The 15,164-nt window shown below is 38.2% G+C and overlaps 1 protein-coding gene across 3 annotated transcripts in view; it reads right to left on the reverse strand.

The window, feature by feature from the left end:
* The window catches only part of Hrs (Hepatocyte growth factor regulated tyrosine kinase substrate), a 246,485-nt gene that overhangs the window by 182,346 nt on the left and 48,975 nt on the right, over positions 1-15,164 (reverse strand). Inside the window, exon 1 of one of the 3 annotated variants that reach the window (XM_068348202.1) lies at positions 3,758-3,804. The exons of the other annotated variants lie outside the window; for them this stretch is intronic. The gene's annotated coding sequence lies outside the window, so the exon portion shown is untranslated. Of the gene's footprint in view, positions 1-3,757; positions 3,805-15,164 lie in introns of those variants that run through there. 3 annotated transcript variants of the gene reach the window in all.

The following is a 15,164-nucleotide window of genomic DNA, read 5'->3' on the forward strand; positions in this document are numbered from 1 at the left end:
TCTTCTAGTGCCTTGTGAAGCCCAGTTGAATGTTTGGTGAACTAATCTCTCTTGGCGAGTATGAAGAGCATGCCCAAACCATCTCCATCTACCCCTCATCATAATCTCATTCCCATATGGCACTCTAGTATTCTCTCTAATAGTTTCATTTCTAATCCTGTACAGTACTGCCATTTAACTCCCAACATCCTTCCGAGAGCTTTGCTCTCCAATCTATTAAATCTATTTGAGATTGTTTCATTGTCATACCATGTCCATATAGTGACACCAATCTCACTAAACAGATATATAGCCTGATTTTTATATGTAATTTCAGGAGATTTGATTTCCAAATTTTATTTAATGTAGCCATTATCTGATTTGCTGTTTTCAATCTTTTGCTAAACTCTAATTCTAAAGACCCTATATTGGAGATCATAGTTCATAAATACTGTACATAAAGGATTCTGCCTCATTAATCCTTTCTCCTACCAATGGTATTTCATCTTCCATTGCATAGTGTACTCTGTTCTCATAAACTTTGTCTTTCTTCTATTTATCTTCAGCCCAATCTCGTGTGATATTTCATGCACTCTAAGCAAGCATTGCAAATTGTGTGGTGTTCTGCTAACAAGGACAGCATCATCAGCATACTCTAGGTCAGCTAATTTTCTATCACCAATTCAGTCCAATCCTTCTCCACCATCTCCTACTGTTATATGTATTACAAAATCCAAGAGGAGGATAAACAACATAGACGATCACACATTCCCTTGGAGTATTCCAATGTTCACTGAAAATTCATTTGATAAGACTCCAATAACATTAACTTTGCACTTGCTATGCTCATGAAGACAATCAAATTCACCTATTAAAGAGGAATTCCATAATAACGCAGGACTCTCAATAAAATTGACCAGTGCACACTATCAAAGGCTTTTTCATAGTCCACAAATGCCAACAAAAGTGGATTTCTATATTCTAGACATTACTGTACATGTCTCAAAATGAAAATTTGGTCAGTTCAATTTCTACCATTTCGAAATCTTGCTTGTTCATCTCTCAGCTTTTCATCCATCTTTCTTTCCAATCTCTTTAGAATAAACATACTATAAATTTTCATAATAACTGACATAAGTGTTATGGCTTTGTAATTATTGCAATGAGTCAGGTCTCATTTTTTTAGCCAATTTCATCAACACTCCTAACTCCCATTCATCAGGTTTTACCTTTTCATGCCACATTATACAAAATAATCTTGTAAGTATTATGGGAGTCACTTCCTTTTCAGCCAGTATTATCTCAGCAGTTATTCCATCGTATCCAGGGACTTTCCATCTCTTGCGTTTTTTAATGATACCTTCGACTTCTACCACACTGAATTAATTTACGGGCACATCAAGGTCTTCATTAGATTCAGGTATATCATTGAAATTATTCCCTTCATATCTCCTATTCATAACCTCACTAAAGTGTTCCCTCCAACGTTGTCTTTCTTCATCTTCTGTTGCTATGACAAAGCCATCTCTCTTTTTGATGGGTACTGTATATGCTGCTTCATCTTTGCCCCAGTAGAGATTTCATTAATAATTCTATGAATGATTCTTACACCATAGCCACTCCCTGAATTCATAGCTCTGTCAGCCTCATCTGCTTTACTGTCTAAATATTCTCTCCAGTCATTCCTGGCTTTTCTTTTAACCTCGCTGTCAATACCGGAATACTAAGCATGCGCTACCCTATATTTTCATTACTTCTTCAAAAAATTTCAACAATCAATTTCTGTCTTTGTCTCCTCTTTATAGTATCCCAAGTATTATCATTTGATATCCATGGCTTTCTCCTTGTAACTGCGTGTCCTAATACTTCACTACCAGCTGACTGATATTTGTTCTTAATATTACACCATTCTTCATTAATTATCTGCTCTTCGTCTCTTAAAGTCTCTAAGACTGCAAATCGATTCTTACATTCAAATGCCAATGTTTATTTGTGCTCTTCTTCTTAAAACTTAGTTGTATCAAACCTAGGTATTCTATCTACCTTTCTGTTGGGTGCTTTCAATTTTAATTTCAGTGTGGTAATGAGGAGCTAGTGATCACTACCAATAGCTTCTTACATTTCTCAGAGTCCTCCTTCTTTCTTTATTAATGGCAATGTGATCTATTTGATTTCTGTAATTGCCACGGGGTGAAGTTCGTGTATATTTGTGCATGTCCTCGGCTTGTAAAAGAGTACCTCCAATGACAAGATTGTTTGCTGAACAGAAACTTATGAAATGTGTTCCATTTTTATTTGCAACTTTGCCAAGACTCTCGACACCCATCACAATCTCTATCCCTTGATTATTCCTTCCATCTTTAGCATGGAACTCGCCACTTACAATTTTCATATTTCTCTCTGGGATCTCATCTATTGCACTCTACAATTCTTCATAATATTCATCTGTCCTTTCTTGAGAGGAATCATAATCTAGGCTTTACAAATTTGGAAGACATAACTCTATCATTTTTAACCAAGATGTAGAAATACAACACCTGATATGCCATCAATGTTGCACAAATCCCAATTGCTTTCAGCTGAGGCCTCGTCTTGAGAATGAATGAGAAATCAAATGGAGTCTGCTGGGAGAGATTTTGCTCACACAAATGCTACCCTCTTTTCAGTGGGAACAAAGAGATTGAGTTGCTACAAAAATTGTACTGTGTATATGCAATAGTATTACTGTATATGATTATATTACATTTACTTCTTCCACATGATTACATGACATTCCAAATACACCATGGTGAATTTTATTTTTATTTTTTGGCTGAAGAACTTCATTTTCCCTTTTGGCAGAAGAATTTTCTTTTTTTCTTTTTGCTGAAGCACTTCAATTCAAGAAGGCATAGGACAAGAAGTCCTGGAAGTTGCACTGAAATTCTAATAATGTTACAGAAGTCTTGATACTACATATCTTGGTACTCTAGGCACCATGGTTTTAAGGGATAGGGATTAATGCAATAGAAAACGAATAAAAGTCCAATCTAAATGTTCATATCAAGGGAATTGTTTTTCTTGAGTAATTCTATTAACCTCTGTGCTATTAACAGAAATTCAGCAACTTAGTCACTTCACTCCTATGTTTGGTATGTGATCACGACAGACCTAATAAACCACTTCATATTGTAACCAGAATAAAACTATAAACAAAATGAAGCTCATCAAGAGTAATTATGAAAAAATTAAACAACAGCCCTATTACAATAGAACCTTCAACTAAGAACATTTGAGCAACATAATTCACTTTTCGATTGAGGGATAAATTACCAAGCACTTTATATAACCATAAGAGAAACAGTAGAATAGGCATACAAACCAATTTAACAGGAATTATTATTCAAACTAACAAGGTAATGTAACGTCTCGGGTGAAGCCTTTGAAGTTCAAACTTCACCACAGCACTGGCTTCTAGTTCATATTATACCATCATACAATATGAGGAAATAACAATTCTAACTTATTTCCAATTTAAGGAATAGAACCTAAAGAAAAAATGTCTGGACGTGCTATATGCTAGAAAATTTCCTACGGTAACAATAACATTTAGATCTTTAAAAGCTTGTTCTGTATTACTTAAAAGGTATCTAATACCAAATATTTCCCTAAGAGAGAACATTAAATGGAAATTGAACTATATTCATCTGAAATAAAGGGACTCTGTAACTGCAACAGACTGCAAGATAAAGCACACAATAAAGCAAAAAAAGATTAAATAACCACATAGAATAATTACTATCACAACCAGACCACTTCCAAACCACACACAGAAGGTTCAAGAGATACACTAAGTGTCAAGAGCAGCAGGAACTTATAATGCTTACAAAACATTTGTTAGGTTTCATTACCATTTTCACACACTGCATTGTACATAGCTACAAACTACCTAATTCCTTTACTCATAATATGCATTAAATCAATATACTGTATGTGCAGCAAATTTGGCTGATAAACCGGTATAAACATCACTAATTAAAACAAACTACAAAGTGGTCTATTACCATACTGTATATTCTTGCAGGTTAATGAACTTAATTCTAGTGGAGATATTTCTCATCATTACTACCATGCTTAAATTAGTTTAATCAGACCACTGCTCTTACTTCTCCCAGGGCTGGCCCAAAAGGATTTGTTTTTATTGATGAAGTTCTGATTTTATTAGATAATCTAACAATTTGGGTATTTTGAAGACAATGGGGACTCTATTCAAATTTTTTCAATTAATTTCATTACAAAATTTGACAAATTTTATTGAATGGATATTCACACAAAAACCTTACACTATTCGTGTTATCCTAGACTCCATACATAAATGGACTGTGCCATAAGGACTCCTCCATTAATCAGATGAGTTGCTAATTCTACTAATAGTCAAGATCACTTCAGTGCTATTTTCTCTGATGTGATGATTTAAAAACCCTTGCATTGTTTTTCACATGTTTGAAATTATTACAGTACTATCAAGTTCATTATTCTGTACATTCTTCCACTTATTGATGATACTGAGTTTCAGATATTTTATGTAATCACTAATAGGAATACCTACAAGTGATTTGTTTACAGCATTTGCAGCCAAAGCTTCTTTACAGGCTTCTCCATTACCTTTCATACCTACTTGGGCAGGAATCCCTCATTATTACCATATACTGTACATAGAATACTTGTGAAATCAAAACATTATCAATTATGATAAGTATTTTTCTAGGATTAGTTTTGAAGAGCTTCATTAACATTTTCAAGTTGATAAAAATAAAGAATTTCTCTGACTGTGTATCTTTTATAATGTTATGGATTAATCTCACTCCGCATACCATTAATCATGCTACGAAAACTGAAGCCGTTTCATATTACATACTTACTAATGCTGAATAACATTTTTCCCTCTCTACTTTATTAACCCTTTTACCCCTGGGGTTTTTGGAAATTTCCAACCCTTAACCCCCAGGGGGTTATTTTTTTCCCAGCACATTTTGCAGTATATTTTTTTTAAATTGCTCTAACAGCCTTAATTTTTGTCATAGAGAGGTCAGGTTGGTCTCATTCTCTTGGAAAATGCCTGAATTTTCTCAAAAAATTATCAAAAAATATGAAAAACAAATTTTTATAGCATTTTTTTTGCAAGGACGTACCGGTACATCCATAGGGGTAAAGGGATGGCTTTTGTGGAACGTACCAGTACGTCCTTTAGGGGTAAAAGGGTTAATGTAGTTTTTTCAATTTCCCATGTACATTATCTCTATCCTATTACTTCCCCTTCATAAGTAATTGGCAATCAGTAGTGTGAATTCACTGTTAGTAGTTCTTTTTCATGAACACAAATACCCTAAGATAATAAACAGTAAAAATAGAATAAAAAAGGACTGTACAGTGCGTGTACATCTCCACTTACTGAATACGAAGAGTTTTGCACAGTGAAATCTCAAGATCAATGCAATCCTTAAGGGGCAGTATTAGCATCCAGTATTGAAGATGAAGCATATAAAGTATGTGTAAATACACCTACAGTATGTGAAATATCCTTAAATAACAGATGCTTAACCTAACATTTGTTGCTAGATAAACATTTGTGGGAGATGATTTCATCATGAAGAACACTGGAAGAGTGAAATAGAGAAGGTGCGTTGTGCAGGTAGGAAAATGGTGCGATACCTAGGTGCAGAGAAGCAGGGATGGTTTGAAAATGTCAGGCATGACGGTGTGAGGATAACAAAAAAAAAAAATATAACTTCTGAAATATCACGCGGATCTCAATATGTGGAATACCAGACCCGTGAAGATGAAATCTGCAAAGACTGAGGGTTGACTGTAGTCTGAAATGGTCTGGGATGGTCAGGCAAAACAACAACCCCTCCATGACATAAGTTGTATCGGCTCAAACTCTGAAACTCGAGTAAAAAAAATTTACCTGTGTGATGCTAGAGAAAGGAGCTGTAGAGGATTGTGTCTTCCTATTATTCCAAGCCTAGCTTTAAAATGATCCCAAGAAGGACTCAAGAGAGAGGAATGATCCTTGATATCTCTCAGTCTCAATGCATACAAAATGTAATGCCTTCAAAATGATGACCATAGCACATAGCCAGCCAATTACATTGAGGAGCCTGGACCTGCACTATCAAATTCAAGAACACTTAATGGCACATTCCATTAGTGCCTCACTTCCATCCTTACCTAGGGTTTGTACAGATTCGAAGTACTGTATGCCATTTAGTCCTATAAAAGCTACTCAAAAGTTTATGAAATTGGCAAAGGCAATGATCAAGTTCCTGCAGTTATGAGTTGAAGGGGGTAAAGGTCATTTCTTTTCTAGATGACTAGCTGGTCTGGGACAAGACAAGATAATTTTGTTTTATATACACCCACTATGTCGTTCAAGTTCTTTGATAGCTAGACTTCCAGATTAACTTTTCCAATCAATATTAGTATAGAGAAGGTCTTCAAGTAGCCAGGCCTTTATTGGAATATTACATAATCCACACAGCCCTCCAAGCCCTCTGAAACAAAAATTTTATCCACAGTCAAGAATTTTCTTTGGTCCTTTCTCCAGAAGGCAGCTGGAGAGGGTCACGGCTCTGCTCCAGTTTGCTTTAATCATCTACCCAGTTTTAAAGACAAGGCTGAAAGACCTCAATTGCCGCAGGGAATCAAAGAATACACTGGGGAAGCACAAGGGTGGAATGTGAACACACAGGAACACCAGGGATCAGTACACAGGAACACAAGATACCACGCGGGAAACACGTGGGACACACACAACGCACACAAAGGATCGATAGAGAACGAGAGCGACGTGGTGACACGTCGCGACCAGAGAACTTACTGGCGATTTCGACCCAAGCGGACATCGACCTAGCGCTAAGCCTACCCTCGGGGCACATTCTTTAATGCCGGGGTAGGCCTCCATAGAAAACGGGATTGAGGGTACCCTACACAAAACTCTGGTCGGTAGAGAGGAGATTACAGGTAACTCCTAAGAAAGTAGTTCAAGGTAAGTATTCGTGTTGGAACAACTAAAAATTCAGCTCGCATAGTAGGACACATCATGTCCAAGAATCTTGGCAAGGATGAACCTGCCATCCTCACCTCAAACCTCAAACAGATATCTATTTCTCAAGTTATTATAATTGGGGCATTCGGTCAACAAATGCCTCACTGTTAAAGGTACTAAACAGTCATCGCAATACGGTTGATGTTGACCCTTCAGCAGAAACTCATGTCAACCGAGTGTGACCAATACGGAGACGACAGAGTCGTCTCCCATTTTCGGGGGCATCATATTTTACCTACAAGGAGATTTGACATTTGTGACTTCTCTCAATTTATTGGCATATAGACTGTCCCAGTGCTGTTACCATTTATTGCAAAACAATTTCTTGATGTTAGATAGGAAATCATTACATGGAATGGGATACCTTCCTGGTTGCAACTCGGATGCAGCATTCTTTGCCAGTGAATCTGAATCTCATTCCCAGACACACCTACATGTGCTGGAACCCAACAAAATTGAACCATTATACCAATAATAAAAAGCCATTCTAAAATCTTTAAAACTAGAAGGTTACTAGAATTAAAAACTTCTAAAGCTTGAAGAACACTCCTTGCATCACTAAAAATTGTAAAATTACCCTCCTTCTCCAACGCTATTTTCTCAATAGCGGTTAATATGCCATACAGTTCGGCAGTAAATATGGAAGCTGTTAGAGGAAGTGCACCTCTACAATTAAAACCATTACTATGCACTCCAAATCCAACGCCCGCATCAGATTTGGGGCCATCTGTATACTGTATATAAAAGTCGATCCTCTATGTTTTTCAACATGTTCCATAAAGAGAAACCTGGCTTCTAGGTCAGTCATATTCTTCTCAACTCCAATAAAGTATTTACAAAAAGATATCTCTGGTAATTTCCATGAAGGCATTGATGATACCTTGAATGGAAGTACCTTTCTTCTAATTATATCCAGACTGTTTAATAATTGTTTCACCCGAAAGCCATAAGATTGAGGAGATTTTGGGTGCAACTCAAGTGTGTTGGGTGCCTTACAAGGCTTGCAGTCTAAAAGGTTAAAGAATTGGAAAGTCTTTGCAATCTAAACCAATACCGAATAATGGAAGACATTCGGAAAAGGTCTAGAGGTAACTCTCCAGCATCAACAAGGAAACTTGGGATAGGTGAGGTTCTAAACGCTCTGTTGACAATCTAATACCAGCATGATGTATTGAATCTAATATCTTTAATCAGCTTGGGGTGGCGGAAGAGTATATTTCACATCCATAACTAATTTTGGAAAAAATTAAGGCCTTGTATAATTTTAAAATAGTATTGCAGTCTGCACCCCATGATGTATGGGACAATACTTTTAAAAGATTCAGAGCCTCAACACATTTAGCTTTTAATGCTTTTAGGTGAGAAACCCATGTAAGTCTACAATCAAATATCAAACCTAAAAATTTAGGTTCCCTTACACATGGGATCTGCTGACCTTTAATGTATATATCCGGGTCTGGATGTGCTTCCCGGATACAACAGAAATGTACAATAGTAGTTTTACTTGTTGAGACCTTAAATCCATTCATATCGGCCCACTGGATAACTTTGTCAATTGAGAGTTGTAGGCTTCTCTCAAACATTAACATTCTAGCTCCAGCAAATGATATGGAGAGATCATCCACAAATAATGTCGAGAGAACATCCAGGGGAATGGCTGAGGATATCCCATTAATTGCTAGTGCAAAAAGGGTTACACTCAGCACACTACCCTGAGGAACTCCTTCCTGGCATTTACAATCTGATAGTTTTCCCCACTCTCACTTGAAAAACTCTATGTGAAATAAATGCCTGAATAAATAGTGGCAGTTCTCCTCTCAATCCCAATTCATGAATTGTTTCAAGTATACCATATCTCCAAGTGGTATTATATGCCTTTTCAAGGTAAAAAAAAGACTGTCACATGGTGCTGTTTCGAAGCAAACGCTTCACAAATAGAGGACTCAAGTCGTATCAACACATCAGTCGTTGAGTTCTTTTTTTCTGAATCCACATTGAAAGGGTGATAAAATACCCTTCTTTTCAAGGTACCACATCAGCCTTGCATTGACCATCTTCTCCATGATTTTACATAAACAAGATGTCCATGCAATAGGTCGGTAGTTGCCCTATTCTATTAATAATGCTTAAAATAAATAACTTTGTATTAAAATGTACATGTTTAATCATTGCATATGGAATTCCATCGGGTCCAGGGGCTGTATCGTTACAAGTGGAAAGTGCCGAATCATATTCTCTTTCAGTAAAAGAGAATTATATGACTCTTCCTTTCCTGTTGCAAAATTTAAAATTTTCTTTTCTTCAATGCTCCTATATTGGTGACCAGGAGCTGCTACACACTTGCAAGATACATTTGAAAAATGATCGGCCAAAGCATTGCTCACATCATTATTTTTAGTCACATACTGACCGCTCACTTTCAGCACTGGTGGTGGGTTTGGGGTAAATTTGCTGGCAATCTTCTCCATACAGAAGATGGTGGTGTTCTACCATTAATGGAGGAAACAAATGACACCCAAGATTGGCATCTAGCTTCTTTCATGGCACGACGGAACTGTGCTTTACACTTTTAGTATGTTATCAAATTTGCATTAGTACGGCATCTACACAATCTAGTCAAGAGATTTTCGGGTGGCTCTGTGCAAGGGAGTTAATTCTGAAGACCACCACGGGACTGGTCGTCGTTTGAATAATCCCGTGGTTTTCGGAATCGAATCGATTCCTGCTGTATGAAGGGTTCCATTCAGTAGGTCTATGGCATCATCAATACTTTCAAAATGTTCTGCACTCCCTTCGATTTCACTTAGCTCACAAAAATTAACAAAGTCTGCCTTGTCAAGATTCCATCGTGGCGATCTATGTAAAGGGGGACCCTTGTTGGTGTTTATAATGATTGGTGCATGATCACTAGTATGCCCAACATCTAATGCCCTCCAATCGAAATCAAGAAGGCAGATAGAGCTTGCAATTGAAAGGGCAATGCATGACAAGGTACCTGTCTGAACATGGGAAGTGTGGGGGCTCTCCTGTATTAAGGAGTCCCACATCCTCATTCTCCACAATTGATGAGATAATATTGCCCCTTGTGTTTGCCAAAACATCACCGCATAAAGGATGTCTACCATTCATATCTACCAGTAAGAGAAAAGGTTGAGGGAGTTGTTGAATGACCTCTACTAAATCATCATATAAAATATCATTTGGAGGTAAGTACAGAGAGCATATTGTATATTTTCTCTCTATATCGATTTGTACAACCACTGCCTGCAGGGGTGTACGAATAGACAAAAGGTATTTGGGGAACATCTCGACGAACGTACATGAGACTTCCGCCATGGCTCCCTGCTTGTTGATTATATGGTGTTCTATAGCTAACATACTCTCGAGCACTAGGACTGTTAGCATGAAGCTTACTTTCCTGTAGACATACAATTATGGGGGAATGTTCATGAATTAAGATCTTAAGTTCTTCATATTTGGCCCTTAAACCCTGACTATTCCATTGCAAAATGGAGGAGAAAACTATGGATTATTTCTGGAAGACATCTTGGATGAGGTCTTCCCATTAGCAGCTTTTAATCTATTATTATTACCTGTAGGTTTCTTAAGAGATGGTTTTGATATGTTGGGTTTGATGTTTGTACTTTTCTTTGTGTCCTTCTGATCTATTTGTTTGAGGCGGATGGTGGACCTCAACTTGAATTTCTGATTTATTCAATTTATCTTCTGGTTCATAAGAAACATCAACAGACAAAACATCAAATCTATTTGATGTCATAACTTAAATGTTTCTAATGGAGGGGTTGAGAGAGATGGAGGTCTCTCTCTTTTACAATTAATAGATGGTGGGTTTCTAGGTTTTTGCACCTTTCCCACTACAGGTGCTTGAATGGAGAGTTACTTGAGGAGGTGGATCAGTTTAAGTACTTGGGGTCTGTTGTTGCAGCAAATGGTGGAGTGGAAGCAGATGTACGTCAGAGAGTGAATGAAGGATGCAAAGTATTGGGGTCAGTTAAGGGAGTAGTAAACAATAGAGGGTTGGGCATGAATGTAAAGAGAGTTCTGTATGAGAAAGTGATTGTACCAACTGTGATGTATGCATCGGAGTTGTGGGGAATGAAAGTGACGGAGAGACAGAAATTGAATGGGTTTGAGATGAAGTGTCTAAGGAGTGCGACTGGTGTATCTCGAGTAGATAGGGTTAGGAACGAAGTAGTGAGGGTGAAAACGGGTGTAAGAAATGAGTTAGCAGCTAGAGTAGATATGAATGTGTTGAGGTGGTTTGGCCATGTTGAGAGAATGCAAAATGGCTGTCTGCTAAAGGTGATGACTGCAAGAGTTGATGGGAGAAGTACAAGAGGAAGGCCAAGGTTTGGGTGGATGGATAGAGTGAAGAAAGCTCTGGGTGATAGGAGGATAGATGTGAGAGAGGCAAGAGAGCGTGCTAGAAATAGGAATGAATGGCGAGCGATTGTGACACAGTTCCGGTACGCCCTGCTGCTTCCTCCCGTGCCTTGGTTGACCACGGAGGTAGCAGCAGTAGGGGATTTAGCGTAATGAAGCTTCATTTGTGGTGGATAACGGGGGAGGGTGGGCTGTGGCACCATAGCAGTACCAGCCGAACTCGGTTGAGTCCTTTGTCAGGCTGGGTGGAACGTAGAGAGGAGAGGTCCCCTTTTTTTGTTTCAATTGTTTGATGTCGGCTACCCCCCAAAATTGGGGGAAATGCTTTGGTATATGTATGTGATTAATCTGTTTTGTAAAGTCAAGTGTTTATGTTTTCTGCCACTTGTTAACGTTTTAAGCTGTTTGTCATCCTCCTCTACCGGGCCCTGCCAGTTCGCTCTCGGACATCGCCTCACTCTAAAGGTAAGGTTCTACATTTTTGTTACTGTATTTTTACTGTTTGCTCTAATAATACATTTATTTAACAGGTTACTAGCAGTTAGGTTATTATTGAATGATACAAATAATTGTATTTCATTGAGTTTAGCCTTCTTATGAAATTTAATGTAGTGTTTGAGTAAGGCCTGGAATAAATCAGGCTATTTACATGTATAGTACAAGGCGACTTACAACGTGAAAAAATCACGGTACGAAAGCCACTACGGAACCAATTAATTTTGTGTTGTGAGGCATTACTGTACAGTACTGAGATTTTACATCATGAAGTTTTTCCCAGTCATGAAGTTTTCTCAAGAGAGGAATCTGTTCCTCTCCCCAGTCCACCTGTTAGGCCCCCTCAATATGGTTGTGGAACTCTTGACCATAGAGACTGACTTAGATGCAGAGTGGATCTCAAACTAGGACTCTTTTCCAAGATTCTCAAATTTTTTTTTTTCTCTCCAACTGGAAAAATTCATGCAGCAGAGTCCCAAAACTTGCGACATAATGCCCCTGAATGAGAAATCTAATGCAGTTGTAAGATAAATTGCATCTAGACTAGAATATATGGACTTCGATCTACCTGTTTCCTCCAATAAGTTTGATTTCAAAGGCTTTCAAGACCAAATCAGTCTTCATAGGGAGCAAGAGATTTTAATGGGCCAAAATGTACAAAATGAATAAATGGGAAAACCATGTTGTAATAGATTAGCAAGTGCCAGAATGGTTAGAGCTACAGGAATTTTTTTCCCATAATCTTTTTTTCTACCTAAATATGAAAACATGAGTCCTTCAATAAGGTATGGTTACATTAAAGCTGGATAATACCAATAAAACTTTAAGGAGGTTACTGCTGGGTTGCAGGGAAGGAGGTTACTGCTGGTTGGCAGGGAACCCCAGCCAACCCAACAGGCCACTAAGTCTTTACTTTTACCATTACCCTAGTACTTTCTAGGTGGTTGAAGCAGTAGGTATAACTGGAAGGACTTAGACTTAGACAATGTATTAGCGATCATAGTTTCTAAATATTCAAATGATTCCACCTCATTAATCCTTTCTCCTTCTAACTATATATCATCTTCCATTGCATATTTTGTTCTCATCATCTGTCTTTTTTCTACTGATCTTGAGCCCAACATCCTGTGATATTTCATGCATTCTGGTAAGCAAACTTTGCAAGTCCTGTGGCGATTTGCTAATGACAACATCATGAGCATACTCTAAGTGGGCTAATTTCTTGTTAGCATCCAGTCCAATCCTTCTTTGCCATCCCCAACTGTTCTATGTATTAAAAAATTCATCAGGTGGATAAATAACTTAGGTGAAAACACATTTCCTTGGAGCACTCTATTTTTCACTGGAAATTCATTAGATAGGACTCAATTAACATTAACTTTGCATTCACTATGTTCATGAATAGACTTAAATTTACATATTTAAGAGGAACTTCATAATAACGCAGGACTCTCCACATAATTGGCCGGTGCACACTATCAAAGGCTTTGTCATAGTCCACAAATGCCATCAAAAGTGGATTTCTATATTCTACACATTGCTGTTCAACATGTCTTGCAATAAAAATTTAGTCAGTACAAATTCTACCTTTTTGAAATCCCGCTTGTTCATCTTTCAGCTTCTCATCAATATTTCTCTCCAGTCTCTTTAGAATAAGCATACTGTATATTTTCATGACAACTGGCGTAAGAGCGACCTCTGTAATTATTGCAATCAGTCAGATCTTTTTTTTTGCCATTTTCACCATTCATCAGCGATCAGTGGAGGGAAACTCCCACAGACAGGAGAGTTGCCCAACACTTGGAGGTGGGCCTTCAGGTAGTGCACTCTGCTTCCCAATTTTGAAGGTTGGCATCGAGAGCTGCATGTGAAATGTAGCTACAACTAGTTACATTGTAATGGGTTCACCCCGAAGGGATCTGCCGACTGGAAACCCCAAGGGGAACATGGCTGCCACTGCTCTTGTTCCTATGCCAGAGCTGTAGGAATGAAGGTGAGCAGAAGCAGAGATTGCTGCAGCTAACTGTCACACCCATGGAAACCATTCATTAACGAGGAGACCCGAAAGCCATAAGAAGGCAAGATGATGCAAGCGTCAAACGAAGAGACTGGCCCAGTGATGGCCACCGTTGCTTCGCTAAGAGAAGCGACTGAGACTGCACCTAAGGGGAGTCCGGGGTCTGCACTCTGTAAAGAAAGAGGGATCATGCATATACGCCAGTTGATTTCAATTGTTAGCCGGTTAAAAGGTTTTGACGGGATAAGAAGACTCCGTCTTTACTCTACCAAGCCAAAATAAAAAGTAATGTTGCCACTAATGCAGATGAGAGCGGGGTGGTTGGTCTAACCGCACTCCCTTCTCCGCTAACTAGAGGAAGGAAGTTACACCTCGCAAAATCCTTAACGGCTAGTTTCAGCTATTGCCGAAATATATCTCCACTGTAAAAATTGTAAGGGTTTGTTATAATACATTTAACTTTTGGTGGTTGTTACGTATGCTGTTTCCGATTACGTTTATATTTTGGCGCCTACTTATGATTGTGTTAGCCTAGCTTAGCCTTTCCTAGCATGAAAGTAATATAATTTCTTAGTCTAATTTTGATCAGAATAATAAAGTGCCATATACTAAAAGTTAATCCCTTGATAAGAAAGGGAATTCCATTAATATGCATCATATTTCTTTTCCCTCTCTCTCTGTCTAAATATAAATCTACTGTCAGTGTTCATAACCGTGGATTACCTTCCTCCGTTGTTGAATACAGTATACCACCATATCGAATACCTGAGCAGGTGACAAAAATGGATGCATTTCCTGTGTCCCTACAGAGTACTTTCATACTCTGACAAAGGGAAAAGCTTTAATTCAGGCAGTAGAGAATTCCTCCCTCATCCTTTATTACCATGTCCGAGACTTCTCCCAGAATCCAAACCCTGTTAGACTTACAGCCACATCCAGTAAGGTCCTGGTCTTGGATTAATCTTCAAGGATATGTTGGCCAACTTACTGACATCTCTAAGAAGTAGACGAGCCCAAGGGCTTCCTGATGAACATCCCATATTCCCCCTGAGACGTTTCCCCTATAAACATACCCCAAGAGGTCAGTAGGTTCCCACTTCCTGTCTCAGACACATACAGTTATGATGGACAAAGAAAAACAACTGTTTATGCCTGGAGTTGCAATTAGTGAACTTAGTAAGT

The sequence above is a fragment of the Palaemon carinicauda genome, chromosome 24 (assembly GCF_036898095.1).
Source record: "Palaemon carinicauda isolate YSFRI2023 chromosome 24, ASM3689809v2, whole genome shotgun sequence".
Classification (NCBI taxonomy): Eukaryota; Metazoa; Arthropoda; class Malacostraca; order Decapoda; family Palaemonidae; genus Palaemon; species Palaemon carinicauda.